The sequence below is a fragment of the Puma concolor genome, chromosome B2 (assembly GCF_028749965.1).
Source record: "Puma concolor isolate L17-30 chromosome B2, mPumCon1.1.hap2, whole genome shotgun sequence".
Lineage (NCBI taxonomy): Eukaryota > Metazoa > Chordata > Mammalia > Carnivora > Felidae > Puma > Puma concolor.
Genome location: NC_141671.1, coordinates 150,936,714 through 150,954,374, shown reverse-complemented (window position 1 = coordinate 150,954,374; position 17,661 = coordinate 150,936,714). Strand labels below are relative to the sequence as shown.

Genomic DNA, 17,661 nt, shown 5'->3' with positions numbered 1-17,661 from the left:
GTAGTTCCTAACACTTAGAAGAGGCTGCCCCACGAGTATCTACTGAGAGCGAATTGAAGAGAGCCAGCGATGGCCTGAACCCCCGTGACCAACACCACAGGGTGCTGGCACCCCCAGGCTTTCAGAGATGAAGACAGGTTTGTCCTCTTTCTGCGCAGAGTGAATGCCAGGCAAGAGGGGTCCCCACTTGTCCCGCCTGTCGTTCTGAAAACATTTCCATTCTTTAGTTCTAGCAGGATGACAAGGTTTCAGGGGCGCCCGGCACATCAAGGGTGAGGGGTTGAGCTTTACTGCTCTGTGCTCAGCCACTTAGAGGGTGGGTGTCCAAGCAGTTGCTGGCCTGAGGGCCCACTCGGATTCTGCCAGGTGGCTTCCAGAAGGTTCTGTGGCAATTATGTATGGCCCATTCTTCTCTTGGGCTCTGTTAATTTCCTTGAGCCCCATTTAGTCTGATCCTCCAAGAAATCTGCATATAGTACAAATAAGAATGATTCTCATGAAGAGTACCTTTGGATCTCATTTCTGACTTAAAAGAAGACCCCATTCAAGCGTCTGTAAGAATGCCCATGTGCGTCCTATGCTTCCCTCTAGCACCTGCGTCTGAGTAAGATGTAGACAGAGCCTCGATGTACTGACTTTTCGTATATAATATACATCGTATATTTAATGACGTATAAATAGTAACTAGATATTTTAAATAATGTGTTATAAATTATGTATAATTTAGGTATAAATATATAATCTATACAAATGCATAATTTATACATAAACTATACGTAATGAATATATTGTCCTCCTTAATAATTGGAATGAAAGAAACTGAGAAAAGACAGACAAAACTAGGTGAAAATACAAGGCCTCCTGAATTCTACTCATAGACCACTATACGGAATACCTTTGTGTTTGTGCTTCAAACCTTCTGCGTAAAGTCATTTATACATTTATGTTTTTTCTAAAAATAATGGTTTACTGTAGTTTATAAAACATCTTATGCTGTCATTTTAATATATAACTGTCGATAACTCATACAATCTTTCGTTGTTGACTTTTAGCTATTTTTCTTAATTTATTTTTAATGTTTACTTATTTTTGAAAGAGAGAGACAGAGTGTGAGCAGGGGAGGGCAGAGAGAGCGAGGGAGACACAGAATCCTAAGCAGGCTCCAGGCTCCAAGCTGTCAGCACAAAGACTGCCACGGAGCTCGAACTCGTGAACAGCGAGATCATGACCTGAGCTGAAGTGAGACATTTAACCGAATGAGCCACCCAGGCACCCCGACTCTTAGCTATTTCTAACAATAGTGTAACAGAAATCCTTACAGCTAAATCTTTAATGGCATCCTTAATTATGTTCTTATGCTGAATTCTCGGTCATTTAATGGCTTGCGCATACTTTTTGAAGGGTTTTAGCATACTTCTAATAAATTTGTTCGATAGCTAATAGTCGGAGAAAAATCCAGCAACCTTTGTTCTGCCCTGAGCAAGCCTATATATGCAACTATAAAATCTGTCGAACTGCAGCATAGTTCTGTTAGACAATTAAATCGTCTTTGGTGTTAAGTAAAGCATCTTAATTAGAAAACAGAATTATTTTCAGTAGCTCTGATGTTGGAAGATCTCTACAATGACCGATGGAGCCATTCAAGGATAAGGAGAGCCGAATCTGCCTGACACGCTGTGGATGTTTAGCACGGGGTGGGATTGTGGGGAATGTCTGATTCTTCTCGCCTTCGATGCTGTGCTCTAATGGCCAGGGGCTGGGAGCCCGGCTTGTTTTTTAACTGTCTCTGGTGCAGGGACCTGCAGGGAGAGTGTGTCCAAGCTCACAGCCAAGGTTTCCAAATTAACTGCAAACTTCCGAGTTTTTTAAAGGTCCGACTTTTTTGTTTGATTTTTCCATTTCAAATGGAACTTTTGTGTCTAAGAAGGATTTAGACACGGACACAAATGCTGCGGAAGAAGTCAAAATAGGATTGCTTTCTCAACACTCAACGACACATGCACATTTAATTCTAGATTATTGTGGCTGATGGGTTATCACCAGCATTTGGTGTTATCACTAGTTTTTACGGGCTCAGCCATCTGATAGGTGGGTACGGACAACTCACCGTGACTTTCATTTGCATTTCCCTAAGGGTTAATAATGTCGACCACCTTTTCCTGGGCAGAAAATTGCCATCTGTGTATCCTCTCGAATGAAACGTCTGCTCCTACCTTTTGTCCATTTTCTAATTTGATAATTTGTCTTTCTGTCGAAGGTTGAGAATTCCTTATATATTCGAGATACCAGACCCTTGTTTATGTGGTTTTGCCAATATTTCCTCCCAGTCTGTGGCTTCACCTTTTCAACCTCTCCACAGGGGCTTCTGCTCAGCACGAGTTTTGAATTTTGGTGAAGCCCATTTTATTGATTTTCCTTTTTACGGGTTATGCTTTTGTCAAGCTGAAGAAGTCTTTGCCTCGCCCCAGGTCCTAAAGATTTTCTCCTGTTGTCTCCTAAAAGTCCTTTTTTTTTAAAAAAAAATTAATGTTTATTTTTGAGAGAGAAAGAGGAGGGGGCAGAGAGAGACACAGAATCTGAAGGAGCTCCAGGCTCTGAGCTGTCAGCACAGAGCCTGACGCGGGGCTCGAACTCATGAACTGTGAGATCATGACCTGGGCCGAAGTCAGATGCTTAACCGACGGAGCCACCCAGGCACCCCTATGTCTTACGTTTAAGTTTGTGGCTCATTTTGAGTGAATTTTTGTATGAAGTGTGAGCTTTGGGTCCAGGTTCCCTTTTTTTCTTTCTTTTTCCTTTTTTTTCCTTTGGCTTGTGACTACTCAAGATACGGTTTTGTATCGGGGCGTCTCTGCCCCCACTCCAGGGCTCTGGCCACCCCCGTCCCCACCACCCGCCCACATCTCCCAAACCATGAAATAGGAAACCAGGTGTCCGTCGTGCCTCCCTAAAGACAGATTCTGAAGAGCGAATTATGTCACGGGTGTGAGAAAGCCAATACGACTACATCTACTGCAACTATCACAGCCCATCTCGGGTCACCTGCATCCAGGTAACCTAGTCCTTGTACCTACTGAGGCGGTGTGTCTTGGGTTTCGGAACCTTCCCTCCAGCCCGTTGGAGAAGCCTCGGAGGCCCGGCTTGCACGCGCCCCCCACAGCCATTCGTGCGCAGTCAGAGTGGGTCACCTTGAGAGTATGAGCATGTCTGAATATATGGAGCGGCAGACCAGGTCCCCTGTGATTTGAGCAAAGGGAAGGAGCCGTGCACCCGTGACCCGGTGGGTTTCTCCCGACGGCACCCGCGCCCCACGACTGGGAAGGCAGGGATGTGTCAAGAATGCTGTGTCCGAGCCACAGCCCGTGGCATATGGATACCTTGGTATTTCTGACATCCTAAACTTTCTCTTGAGCCTGCTTTCCCGCCACCTCCTGGACTATTTATTTTCTTTTTGCAGGAAACCCCTTTAATGGCTCATTTGTGCTCACAAGCTTGAGCCTCTCTCTTCTGTGCTTCCCTCTGGGGTTTCCCTCCAGTCAGACCCCCACCCGCCTTTCTCCACAGAAACTGCCTTGTCAGAGTCACCGATGACCTCTGTGTGGCCAAATCCAACGGTTAGCTCCTGGCCCTCTTCCGTCTGGCTCTGTGAACACACTGGACAGATGACCAGCCGTCCGTGCTCCCCCTCTTTAACACACAGCCCTTTCTTCACGTGGCCCCAGCACGTCACATTCTGCTCGGCCTTCTCCAGACTCACTCCTCTCCTCGGCTCGTGGCTGCTGTTCCTCTACCCCAGGCTCCCTAATGTGGAAATGCCCCAGAGCTCACTCGTCCGTCTTCTTCTCAACCTGTCCTCCCCTCCTTGGACGATCTTACCCAGACTCCTGGCATTAGATGACATCTACACACCATCAATTTCCAGACTGATTTCTCGTGTCCACACTTCTGGCCTCCCCTCCAGACTTGTGTATCTGCTCGGCATCTCCATTTGGATGTCTAGGAGATACCTCACACTCGTATATCTGAATCTGAGTCCCTGATCTGTCCCCACCCCAAACTCTCTTACCCTTCAGCCTCCCTCATCTCCGCTGATGACAATTCAGGTCTTTCTGTTGCTCAGGCCAAAAGTCTTGTAGTCATCGTCCAACCCTTTCTTTCTCTCACATCCCCTGTCTGATCCATTGAGTAAATCCTATTCACTCGACCTTCAACATACATCTAGAATCCTACTACTTCTCATTATTTCCATTGCCACTACCCTGACCCAGCCACCGCCATCCTGCACTGGTCTCCCTGCCTCTACTCTTGTTCCCCTGTAGTCCAGTCTCAACACGATGGCAAGAGCAGGCCTGTTACAATGTAAGTCGTATCTTGCTTCTCAGCTCAAAGTTTGTCGATCCTCCCTACTTCACCGAGAGTGAAAGCTAAAGTCCTTCAAAGGGCCAACATGGCCCCACGTGGCCTGCCCCTGCCTCCCTGAACTAGCTTCCTACTGCTCACCCCTTGGTTCACTCTGTTGTGGCCAACTGGTCTCCCTGCTGTTCTGTGAGCACAGCAAGGCCTCCCTTGTCTTAGGGACGTTACACTGGGTATTCCCTTTGCCTGAAATACCCTTTCCCCGGGAGTCTCCATGTATCATTCCCTCACCTCTTTAAAACCTGGGCTCAAGTGTGATCTTTCTTAACGAGAACTATTACACGATTTAAACTAGAGCACTATTCAGATTTCAACTCGTGACCCCCAAATTCCTCTTCCTGTTCTTCCTTATCCTATTCTTTTATCCAAAGCATTATCACCTTCTAATATACGGAGTGATTTTTTTATTATTATCTTGGGGAGAGAGAGAGAGAGAGAGAGAGAGAGAGAGAGAGAGAGAGAGAAGGAGAAGTGGAAGGGGAAGGGGAAGAGAGAGAGAGAGTCCCAGTCAGGCTTTATGCTCAGTGCAGAGCCCAGTGTGAGGCTTGATCTCACTACTATGAGATCATGACTTGAGCCAAAATCAAGAGTCGAACACTCAAGGGACTGAGCCACCCAAGCGCTTCTATACCCAGTGATTTTTAAGTTTATTGTGTTGTTCTTATTATTTGACTTCATCTTCAGCTTCTAGAATATTCAGTTCCCTGAAGGCAGCAATCATTGTCATTTTGGTTCCCTGCTGTATCCTATGTGTTCAATGTATATGATCCTCCTTAATAATATAAATGAAAGAAAAATGAGAAAAGACGGCCATAAATTGGCAAAAATAAGGCCTCTTGAATTCCACCCCCAGACCAACAGAATACCTTTGTGATGTGTTTGCTGGATAAATAAATCACCACCAACAACAGGTTGTTCTTTTTGTGCTTTCTAATCTGACCACGTAGGACTAAACGCCTCCAAGTTTAAGTCCGTTCCTATCCCTCTATCTGCACCTGAGATCCACTTACCTTGGCTCTTACCTCTTAGCTGTTGGAGACGTTCCAGGATAGTGACAAGCCGTGTGAGCAGGAGCTGGGGAACACTAACAGAGGAAATCTGTGACCCGGAGTCATTCTCGTGGAGAGATGGCCGTCCGTACGGCACACCTCAGAGCCAGCAGGCCCGCACTTGGCTTTTCTATCCCCGAGACTTGGTTGGTAGGGCCTGACAGCACGTATCAGAAGGCACAGACCTGCACTCAAGGCCAGGAGCAACAACAAAGTCCACCTTCACATTATTCTGTGAGTGTGTAAGTTCCCTTCTCCCTTCTCAAAGAAGATTTTGATCACGTAGAGGTTGGAGAAGGGGCTCTTGGTGTCTTGAGAATGTATGTATTTCATATTAACTGAGCACTGACTGTGGTCTCAAATGATGGGGCTGTGGTGGTGTAAGATAAAAATCCTTGACCCATGGGATATATTCTGGTATATTATCCTGTGTAGAACAAGTAAATTAACAAATATACAAATAAAAACGTTTCAGATAACGATAGACATAGTGAGACGGGAAACTATTCATGAGTAGTTATGAGCACAGAAAGAAAGCATGGAAACATCAAAAACAATTTCTTACCAACTTTAAAATATAAACAAAGTTGATTGTACCTGTTGCTGACTTTGATCTTTGTTCTAGAGTCTGTGGCAAGCAGGTGTGTGTGTGTGTGTGTGTGTGTGTGTGTGTGTGTGTGTGCACGCACACACATACACACCTGAGAACCCAACCATGGAAGGATAAGCATTTTGATAGTTGCTCAATACAATTATACCAGGATCGGAAGACCAGGGGCCTTGTTCTTAAAGGTAGGGGTTCTTTTTCTGTAACACGTCCTCCCTCCAGACTAACAATGTCCTGTACACAGAAGACTGTCAGTGAGAATTTTTGATGGAAAGAATGACTGTGAGCGTGTGTGCAGGAGGACAGGTAGGTAACTAAGTAGAAAATACATAAAGAAATAGCCTTGATCCTGCTTTGTACTTTAGAGCGGGGGTCAGGAAACTCTTCCTGTAAAGGGCTAGCAGTAAATATTTCAGGCTTTGTGGGCCACATGGTCTCTATTACAACCACTCAGCTCTGCAACTGCGGTAAGAAAGCCACCACAGACGACATGCATCCACACGAGTGTGACTGCATCCCGAAAACGGTTCACCAGACGGGCAGAGAGCGGACAGTAGCGGCCGACCGCTTTAGATGAGTGCCATTTTGTATGGCGATTGAAGAGAGGCTAATGATGTGTAATGACACAAGCCAAACCTATAAAGACATCGGAGACTCTGAGGCATGTAGAGAGTGCATCACCAGGGGAGTAACCTCATTGCCATGAGGTTTCTGAAAGCCACCAACAGCGAGGTTTCTGGCCTGGCTGGACTTTTACTAGAACATTATATTGCGCTCCTCTGCACAATAAAGTTCAAGGAATGTTGAATGGATAGGATTGAAGGACCACGAAATGATTATTGTTCTGAAGTAGGCTTGTCAAGATAGCTCAAGGTGGTTTGCCTGGGTTGGCCAACCGTAGATGGCAGGCCAGTCAACCTGGGGCCTGTTTCTGTACGGGCGGTCAACAGAATGGTTTCTCAAAGGGTTGTAAAAGAGGAGGAGGGGAAGAAGGGCGGGGATGAGGACAGAGGACAGAGGATCACAGAGATCACAATGTGACCCCCAAAGCCTAAACTATGATCTGGCACTTGCAGAAGTTTGCCGACCCCCGGCTGCAGAACGGAAAGACCATGGTGACAGAAGAAACCGAGTCTGTAGAATGACGAGGCGCTCACTCTCAACAACATGAATAGGCCAGGCCATTCTAGGAGGGTGTAGGCCCGGGCAACGCCTTTGCAGTTGTGCCACCTGTCACCTACGGTGTCTTCACGTCCCGTGTCCCAGTGTGGGGCCTAGTACGTCTGCACGGGCTGCCCTGTCCCAGGGCACGGTGTGTGCGGTCCCATCCCAGGAGGCAATGACGAGGCTCTGGGTCTCTGTTTCCTGTCTAAAGAAGCTGGTCCATTCAGAGAGATCCGTGTTTTTTTCAAGGATAGAGTTTTGTGAACCTTGGCCATTTGCCACTGCCGTGGGTACAAACAAAGCGCTTCCCCGAAGTATATGATTTGCGTCCACACTTTGCGTTTGGTAGGAGCAGATTTTCTGCCATCTGTCATTGAAAACAGCTCTCTGGGTCACCTGGGTGGCGCAGTCGGTTAAGCGTCCGACTTCAGCCAGGTCACGATCTCGCGGTCCGTGAGTTCGAGCCCCGCGTCAGGCTCTGGGCTGATGGCTCAGAGCCTGGAGCCTGTTTCCGATTCTGTGTCTCCGTCTCTCTCTGCCCCTCCCCCGTTCATGCTCTGTCTCTCTCTGTCCCAAAAATAAATAAACGTTGGAAAAAAAATTAAAAAAAAAAAAGAAAACAGTTCTCTGTAACTGAGCACAAGGTTGCAAACACATCGGACAGAGAATGTGAGACTCTCACTCATCAGTGTCATTGATTTCCAAGGTGCCCTCACTGGCTCCCCCTGCAGGCCAGGCTTCAGATGCAGAGAAATGGTTGCGGATAGGCGTGTTTGTAGGAAATGTTCTAATATCTGACACCATAGTAAATTTGTTTTAAAAATACAAACTAAGGGGCGCATGCGTGGTTGAGTCAGTTAAGCGTCCAAGTTTGGCTCAGGTCATGATCTCATGGCTCGTGAGTTTGAACCCCGTGTCAGGCTCTGTGCTGACGGCTCGGAGCCCAGAGCCTGCTTTGGATTCTGTGTCTCCCTCTCTCTCTGACCCTCTGCTGCTCATACACTCTCTCTCTCAAAAATAAATAAACATGAAAAAATATTTTTATTTATTTAATATATTAATTTATACATTAATTAATACATTATTTATTTATTAAAAAATTATTTATTTAAATACATTCTGCTTGATTTTGTCAGAACCTAAAACTGCCCTGGAAAAAAAAGACCACTAAAAACAGCACAGTACATCCATGTTTGAGCCCACCTTCCAGAGAATTCTATACATGATGAGACCACTGTGGTTAAAAAATGCCCACAGCTTCTAATATGTGGCGTTTGAATGTTCACTCTGTATTGTCCTGCACCACCCTGGTGTTGTTGGATTGCACAATTATTTCCCGTTTTGAAGTATAAGTGAATTAATTCCTGTGGGCTTCCTGTACTTTTTGAGCAATGTCTGGGGGATGAGGAGAAAGAGGTGTGACACCAAGAGGCGTCAGAGGCCTGGTCTCTCTCTCAGGAGCAGGTGGGAAAAAATACAAGTCAAAAGGGACGGCTGGATGGAACCGACATCATGAAATCACAAACCCCAGTGCACACGTGGACGTCGGGTCTTGGGATCCTGAGGCTGGAGCAAAGCTAAGGGCTGGAGCACTGCCGGGGGGTGGGGCGGGGGGTGCCTGATGGTGGTGTGGGGGGGTCTAATGGCGGTGTGGGGGGTCTGATGGCAGTGTGTGGGAGTCTGATGGCAGTGTGGGGGGTCTGATGGCAGTGTGGGGGGTCTGATGGCGGTGTGTGGGGTCTGATGGCAGTGTGTGTGGGTCTGATGGTGGTGTGGAGGGTCTGATGGCAGTATAGGGGGTCTGATGGCAGTGTGGGGGGTCTGATGGCAGTGTGGGGAGATCTAATGATGTGGGGGTCTGATGACGGTGTGTGAGGGTCTAATGGTGGTGTAGGGGATCTGATGGCAGTGTGGTGGGTCTGATGGCGGTGTGTGGGGGTCTGATGGCGGTGTGGGGGGTCTGATGGCGGTGTGCGGGGGTCTGATGGCAGTGTGGGGGGTCTGATGGCAGTGTGGGGGGATCTAATGATGTGGGGGTCTGATGACGTTGTGTGAGGGTCTAATGGTGGTGTAGGGGATCTGATGGCAGTGTGGTGGGTCTGATGGCGGTGTGTGGGGGTCTGATGGTGGTGTGGGGGGTCTGATGGCAGTGTGGGGGGACTAATGGTGTTGGGGGTCTGATGACGGTGTGTGAGGGTCTAATGGTGGTGTAGGGGATCTGATGGCAGTGTGGTGGGTCTGGTGGCGGTGTGTGGGGGTCTGATGGCAGTGTGGGGGGTCTGATGGCAGTGTGGGGGGATCTAATGATGTGGGGGTCTGATGACGGTGTGTGAGGGTCTAATGGTGGTGTAGGGGATCTGATGGCAGTGTGCGGGGGTCTGATGGCAGTGTGGGGGGTCTGATGGCGGTGTGTGGGGGATCTGATGGCAGTGTGTGGGGGTCTGATGGCGGCGTGGGGGGGTCTGATGGTGGTGTGTGGGGGTCTGATGGCGGTGTGTGGGATCTGATGGCGGTGTGTGAGGTCTGATGGCGGTGTGCGGGGGTCTGATGGCGGTGTGGGGGGTGTGATGGCATTATGGGGGGTCTGATGGTGGTGTTGGGAGTCTGATGGCGGTGTGCGGGGGTCTGATGGCGGTGTGGGGGGTGTGATGGCATTATGGGGGGTCTGATGGTGGTGTGTGGGGTCTGATGGCGGTGTGCGGGGGTCTGATGGCGGTGTGGGGGGTGTGATGGCATTATGGGGGGTCTGATGGTGGTGTGTGGGGTCTGATGGTGGTGTGCGGGGGTCTGATGGCGGTGTGGGGGGGCGTGATGGCAGTATGGGGGGGTCTGATGGCGGTGTGTGGGGATCTGATGGCGGTGTGAGGGGTCTGATGGTGGTGTGTGGGTCTGATGGCAGTGTGGGGGGTTCTGAAGGTGGTTTGGGGGGGTCTGATGGCAGCAAGGCCTGGGAAGGAGGGAGGCTTGCTGGGGGCACTGGCTGCACCTGCACTTGCCCTGCTCCAGCTCCCTACGTGCCCCGCCGAAAGAACATCTTTCTGGCTCTTCTCTGTTTCTTTTCTTTAGTTGATCTACCCTTTGTATGGCTCATAGATGTACTCTTGTGGAGGCCAAGCCCTTATTCCTTGATCTGCCTGACCTGACTTGGGACACTCACCATCTCCTTTGTGTGGGATTGGCAGGCACGTTCACAGCCAGTCTTTCTCTGTGCTTCTGTGTTGCTGGCAGGATCCCAGCTGTGCCCTTGTCTTCACCTCCATGTGTCCTGGGACGGATCTAAGCCTGTGGTGGGTTAGCGATAGCCCAGCATGTGCCCCGCACCCCAGCCCCAGGCTCTGAGTCAGGAGACAGCTGCTGGGAAAAAATGCATATTTGGGGTGTGAGCATGACCCTTTTCCTTCATGGGCTGAGCGCAGTGCTGGGACTTAGTGTCACTGTCTTGAAACCATGAAGGAAATCCAAAGGCATTTCAGCAAAGCCAACCAGGGACCCTGATTGAGCTGTGAGCTGTTGAGTTACCGACCTTGGAACCACCCAGCCCCCAGGCTTCTTATGTGAAATACCAAATCCCAGCTTTTTGAACTCTTTTTCACCAGATCTTCTGTTGCCTGTAACTGAGAATATCCCACCAACACATAACTTGAACAAGAGAGGTGACTGTTTGAAGATCCCCCATGTGGTAGAGACAGAACTGGGCAGTGTCGTTTAACAGAGGACATTCGTGGGGCGCCTGGGTGGCTCAGTTGGTTAAGTGTCCAACTTTGGCTCAGGTCACGATCTCACGGTTTGTGGGTTCTAACCCCACGTCGGGCTCTGTGCTGACAGCTCAGAGCCTGGAGCCTGCTTCAGATTCTGTCTCCCTCTGTCTCTGCCTCTCCGCTGCTCATGCTCTGTCTCTCTCTGTCTCAAAAAAAAAAAAAAAATTAAAAAAACAACAACAGGACATTCGTGTTTTAATGTACTATAATGACAGCATGGTTGGTCCACATCCCACAGAGCGAGTGAAAATTCCAGTTGTTTGACAGCTACAAAACAGGCAGAAATGTTGGTAATTGCTGAAGACCAAAAGAAGTCAGTTTTTTGTTTTGGTTTTACCGTCTCTCAACTCAGAGCCTTGCAACAGGACACTTGCTGTACCCGAAAGTTCGGTATATGCCTGTGAATCTGGCATGAGGGGGACAGACAGGTGGTGGAAGGGAAGGCGAGTTTTCTTTTCTCCTTTGTCATTAGCTTGGGCTGCTTGTGTGGTCATGTCAGCTGTAGCCGGCAATAAGGCTCGACCTTACGTTCCTGGTTTGAATCTGAGTACTCACTGACCCAGTTTGGGCAGAAAAGAACATGTGGAAATCAAATTCCTAAACTTGGAATTAGGTCACGAGTCTCAGGACGCTGACAGACGTCTTACCTTTTTGATACAGGCCGATCTCACAGAAACATGTTTGCGTCATCGGACCGCAAATTCAGAACTGGCATTAGGTCCGACAATGGCTGACGACAGTTTCGCTTAGCATATTTAAAGCGGAATCATTACACATTCTGAAATTAATATTTCCATGGCAATGTCAGCATAGCCACCTCATGCAAAAGTCATTACTCATGGATTGTTGCTGTTTGCATCTTAATTTAAAGACCGACGTGCGGACCTAACGATAGGGCTGGATTGAGCATTTTTAGGAATACCTTTGTATCAAAATACCTTTCTCTGGTGGATTCACATATTTTAATGCCAGGGTTATCTCAGGCTTTGATTTGTTTCAGAAGGCCGACCAAAAATAGGATTTAAAAAGAGTGATCATCAAAATGGCAGTGATGCACCCGTCTTTGCACCCCCGTGTTTGAGCACACCGAGGGGTGTGTTGAAAGGAACGGGAAAGCAGAAGAAGCTTTGAAGTATGCACATGGCTATGATCTAGGCTGGGAGCGGTCATCTTAGCTTTTAGGAAAGCAAAGGGGAGAGCTCATCAGACCACGGTTCCAATGCCACGGCGGGTGTTTATGCACAGCAGCTTGTAGGGCCGGCCAGGTCACCCGAATCAGAAAGCTGGGAAGAGAAAGGAGGGCTCTGAACTAGGTGGTTCGGTTCTTCCCCGTCCTATTGTGCGGCTGCTTCTCCGGTGTAGAGAAAACGTGGGCTGAACCGTGACAAGTGATGGCAGGTGTGGAAAGGCCCCCCTCTGACCTCAGCCCTCTGGGATCTCTTTTTTTATTTTTTATTAAAAAATTTTTTTAATGTTTATCCATTTTTGAGAGAGAGAGAGAGAGAGAGAGAGAGAGAGAGAGAGAGAGACAGAGCATGCATGGGGAGGGGCAGAGAGAGAGGGAGACACAGAATCCGAAGCAGGCTCCATACTCCCTGGCTGTAAGCACAGAGCCCGACACGGAGGTCAAACCCACGAACCGTGAGATCATGACCTGAGCCAAAGTCAGATGCTTAACCACTGAGCCACTCAGGCGCCCCGACCCTCTGGGATTTCTCCCTATGCATTCTAGCCTTCTCATGGAATGTATGGTCTGAATCAAATTTTGGGATTTCATTGTATTTTCTTGTCTTATTCTCAAATTATTTCTCATTTTATTATTATATAATTTTTAAAGCTGCTGGTTAATTTTTTAAAAAATTATTACAGTGTGGGAAGAGAGGCCCTGTTTTGTCCTCTCCTTCAGCCTCAGCATGTACCTGTATTTGGGCACCGGATTGGCCAGGCTTCCATCCGAGCTTCTAGCTGAATACAAGCACTTCTAACAGGCAGTTAGATGACATATTTTCCTGTTGCAAAAGGAAATTGGTTTTGGACACACTCTGTAATTGTGCATTTTGAAGTTAGAACTCCATGCTGTTTGTTAAAAGCCCCCTTTGGGTTAATTACCAAGCGCCTAAATGATATTTAATTATTTTGGAAGCAAAATAGGCATTAGGAGAGTGCTTCCGTGCCTGGAGACCAGTTGAGTGACATTCCGTTCTCTCATTTCGCTTTTGCTCTCGACACATCCTGAACCACATCTGCCTTCAAACTAACCATCACTGCGATACAGCAGAGAGCAGCACGGAACCCCTTTCCCAAGGCCAAACTTTAGGTCTTCGATGTACGTCAAGACAGACAACACTCACATAACTTGCTTCTGCCCGTTTGTCCCGTCTCTGATACCTTCCTCCACGAGCTCGCACACTGGAGATAGTGACAGAATGGAACAGAGGTGGGTGTGCCTCTCTACATGTGGGCTGTCCCGTGGCTTGAGGGGTAGAGCGTGTCATGTGGCTCCTGCTTCTCCTCGCCTTTTTCCAGAGTGGCTCCTGCCGCCTGCATTGGCGATATCACCGGACACTTTCCATTTCGCCCCCTCCCTCTATGCCTGTGCACAGCTGTTGCCCATTTCCCCCCGAGCTGCCGTGTCTCCGTTTTGACCTGTGTTCTGCAGCCGGGAGAAATCTGCAGGGGCAACTTGGTGAGTGCTGCGAACCCCTTGAGAATGAAAGATGCCGTAGCAGCGAAATCCTGGAATTCAGTTTATGAAATGGCCTGAAGACTCTCCATGACGCTGGGCCCGGGACGTCTGCCCTCTAAGCCTCGGAGGCAGATGGAGATGTGGGGACACCCAGGAGGAAACGTCCGCTTGTTTTCCGAGTTAGTGTAGCTCACTGATGACGTCGTAAGATCGCTATCACCTAGGCGATGGAACATGTTGCTATGGGAACCTCAGATCTGTCTGATAACTGTGCTTCAAAATGTTGACAGTTGGAAAAGCCTCCTTTTTCTGTACAGCAAGCCAATAGGGGCGTGTACACAGAGGGTGGGTTTGTTTAAAAAGTTAGCACTTAAAGTTTACTAATACAAACTATTTGGAGACACATTTGTGAAACTGAAAACATTTAGAATATTGACATTTCTTGGAGAAGTATTACCATCTAGCTGCACTGAAGGAAGCCCTCGTGTGCGAGACTCTCATGGGCCTAGTAAAGTCAGAGTTGTTATAAGAAAGATACAAAATCTCCTCACAAGATGAAGAGCACAGACATCTCACATGTCACATCTCGTTGGAGTCTTGGGTTGAACTTTGGCCACGGACGAGCGTTTTACGCACAGACTCTTAATGTGTTTCTCTGCCCTCACATTTTCCATCTCCTGAGAATGTTGGTTTCACACTATAAGTGATATTGAATCAGGACAGCGTTGTCTCATGAAACCATGACCTCAGCCCTATGTCATATCCCCCCCGCATGCTGACATAGTCGCACATATATGTGTGTGAATGTCAATACATACATTTGTAAACATACATAAAGTCACACAAACACCAAACTGGCAAACGCTGGGCCATGGCTCCTAGCAGAAATACAGGGTTAGTTTCCCGCAAACCTCTCTTCACAGTTTTGTCCGCTGATAAATGTAAAACCTTATTTTATGTGTGTTTCTGATTAAAAACACCTTACTCCTTAAAAACATTTTAATGTTTATTTTATTTTTGAGAGAGACAGAGACAGAGCATGAGCAGGGGAGCAGCAGAGAGAGGGGGAGACACAGAATCCGAAGCTGTCAGCACAGAGCCTGACGCGGGGCTCGAACCCATGAACTGCAAGATCATGACCTGAGCTGAAGTCAGACGCTTAACCAACTGAGCCCCCCAGGTGCCACCAAAACACCTTACTTACTATATAGTGTTGATTCAGTAACACTGAACTCATGGCCAACGGCAAGTTAGCTCATGCCTGAACAAAGCTTATCTAACACATGTATTTTCTCTATAAGGCGCTAGACAGCGAGCGCTCCAGCACACCCCACACATACAGCCTAAAAATGTAGAGAATGTGGCACTAAGTAGACCACATCAGGACACTTGTTTACGGTATGAGAGCTCAAACAAGAAGGCAAAGCGTTGCCCCATTCGGCCTCCTTGGGGACACGTCCATAAAGAAGCTCAAAGTTTTCGTTTCTCTGCACGTGTTGGGAAACGAGCAGAAACAGTTGCAAGTGCTGATTCGAGGTTTACAAATAAATTTTAGCAAGTAGACAAATTCACGAGTATGGAATCCGTGACTAATGAGGATCGACTGTAGATCCTCTACAGTAGCGTCTATCTAGAATCTTCCCACCCACCGGAAGATGCAGTGGTGAACCATTTGCAAGTTTAAGGACATGCCCCTCCCCCCAGAGAGAAAACATGCACCGCCTTGTCCCTCGAAGGCCCCTGTCACGGCCCCTTGAGAATGAGCTCTCCCCTCCCGGGCTCTCCAAGCACCAGCCTTATCCCGCTCACATCACAGTCACCATGCCTGTCTGGTGTTAGCGTTCTCCAGGTATGTCGTCCCTTCTGGGTTGTGTAGATTGTGGAGGGTGAGACGAGTGTCCCGGACCCAGTGACCGTGTTCGGCACCCAGGGGGTGAGCCACATATGCGGAACGACTGTGATACAGAAACACACATGTCAGGGGACTGAAGGTGAAAAGGCCTCATTCGAAAGGGTGCTAGTGGCTTGCGTCTCGCTTTTCCAAGGTTCATCTGTCTGGTTTTTACCCGGCCATAGGGTCACTGACAGTAAGGGATTAGAAGCCTGGCGACCATGGCGCATCTTGTCTCTACGACCAGATGGGAGTTGGCCATCGAGTCCCTGTCTATAGAACAAGATCATTTATTTCGGGGAATTCTTTGGTTTTAAAGTTCTTTTTAGGAAAAAAAAATTTCAGTATGGAGTGCTAAGAAACGGATGGAGTTGTGTGACCGGGTCTTCGGATGTCATGTTGGGAGCTGTGCTCTCCTGAAAGTGTTCAGGGAACAGGGCAGATATATTTTTTGTTCTCCATCAAGAGGTAGATGTGTTTTCACCAAAAACACTGATGGGTTTTTCACCAAAAGCACAGTTTTGGGGGAAGGTTTGTTGATGGCTTATGTAGATGCCATACATAACATAATGGGTTGTTAGAAGTTGTAAGATTGAGCTCTAAAAGCACCGTGATTCTAAACAGTGCTTTCATAATGTCACGATTGGTCCGTTTTGCTGTCATTGTTTTTTTTTTTAACTGAAAAGACATAGATTGTTAGTCACTTCGGAGCTTGAACTATGTGCTGAGTGCCCTTATAGCTACTATAATTACAGCCGTTCTAATCCAAAGCCCTACAAGGTTCCCATTTTTCAGATGGTGAAACCAAGGCTCAGAATAGCGACGGTGACTGGTCAGCAATTCAAATCCAGCTCTGATTCCAAAACCTGCACTCTTTCTCTGTGGCTCTAAACTAATTTGTGTTAGATTTTATTCACGTCATTTAGAAAAGATTTTTTTTTTTTTACAGTCTTTAGCTCCAGTGCCGTTATAGGATCCTCTAGTATAAGGGAACAAAGAAATTGAGGAAGCAAATTCATTGTGCTAGGAACCAAAGCTTCATCCCCTTTGCAGAACCAAATTAGACTTCCAAAAAAAAAAAAAAAAAAAAAAAAAGAAACAAAAAAACAAAAACCCACAACCCACCCTCAAGATGTTATTAAAAGAAACTTTCAAATATAGTTTTTACAGTGGCAGTATTGCGTCTAAGCTGGCGCACACTGTGTGTGTCAGATGCCTTGTGACTCTTCTGAACAGAAAGCACTGCACTTAGCAAATTTGTCAGCACTTTGTTTAGACGCAGTTTGACTATCTGATGAGCAATCAAAACGTTTCCATCTGTTCGTCGGGGAGATCTGAATGTAAACTTGCCCTGCGGCTCAGCGCGCCCTGGTTCCGGCTTCCTGTGCCTCCGGCCAGCTCCGCCAGCTCACCAGCCTGGTCGCCAGCGTCTCGCGCACTGAGGCTTCCGCACTTTCCAGAGCCTCCCCTGCCGCCACACTGGCTGTGTCTCCACGCACCCCAGTCCAAGAGAGGATGGTTCTGTCTTATCACATCTCATCATTCACTCGGCATGTCTTGGTTGAGCATCTAATTCATGCCAGAGTCCCCTGAAGACATTGAGGACAGAGCGAAGAAAACACTAGAGTAAAACCCCTGCCCGGGGCTTGAACTATAGTGGAGAAAAGAGAAAATAAGCCAGAAAAATACATTTTTAAAGCAGTGGGAAGTGCTAAGAAAAAATAAGGCAGGGAAAGGAGGTGCGGAAGGAAGGGGGGTGGGGACAAGAGTCCAGAGTCGGGCCCCGCAGGAGCAAGCCCTTTGACACCCCATTGAGGAACATGGCAGGGAGAAGGAGAGGTGAGTGAAGGCAGTGTCGTCGCACAGGAGCCTGGGGGCCTGCGGGGTCGTCCTAAGACCCTGGGCTTGATACAGAGCAAAGTGGGAAGCCGGTCAGGGTTTGAGCAGAATGCGTTTTCACCCTGCTTGCTGTGCCGCGGGACAGCACAGTGACAAGGGCCCAAAGCAGGGGACCTCTTGGGGCCATCCATGTGAGGGGTGGGGCTTCCATCAGAGCACTGTAGATGCAGGAGAAGGGGTTGGATGCTGGG

At 48.0% G+C, this 17,661-nt stretch overlaps 1 protein-coding gene and 1 long non-coding RNA gene across 2 annotated transcripts in view; both read left to right on the top strand.

The window, feature by feature from the left end:
• Positions 1-17,661, top strand: part of PDE10A (phosphodiesterase 10A) — a 625,228-nt gene that overhangs the window by 49,748 nt on the left and 557,819 nt on the right. The window lies entirely within an intron of this gene.
• LOC147581360 (uncharacterized) lies at positions 12,440-14,677 on the top strand. The gene is made up of 2 exons (XR_015251714.1): positions 12,440-13,431; positions 13,521-14,677. It is a non-coding gene; the product is annotated as an uncharacterized LOC147581360 (long non-coding RNA).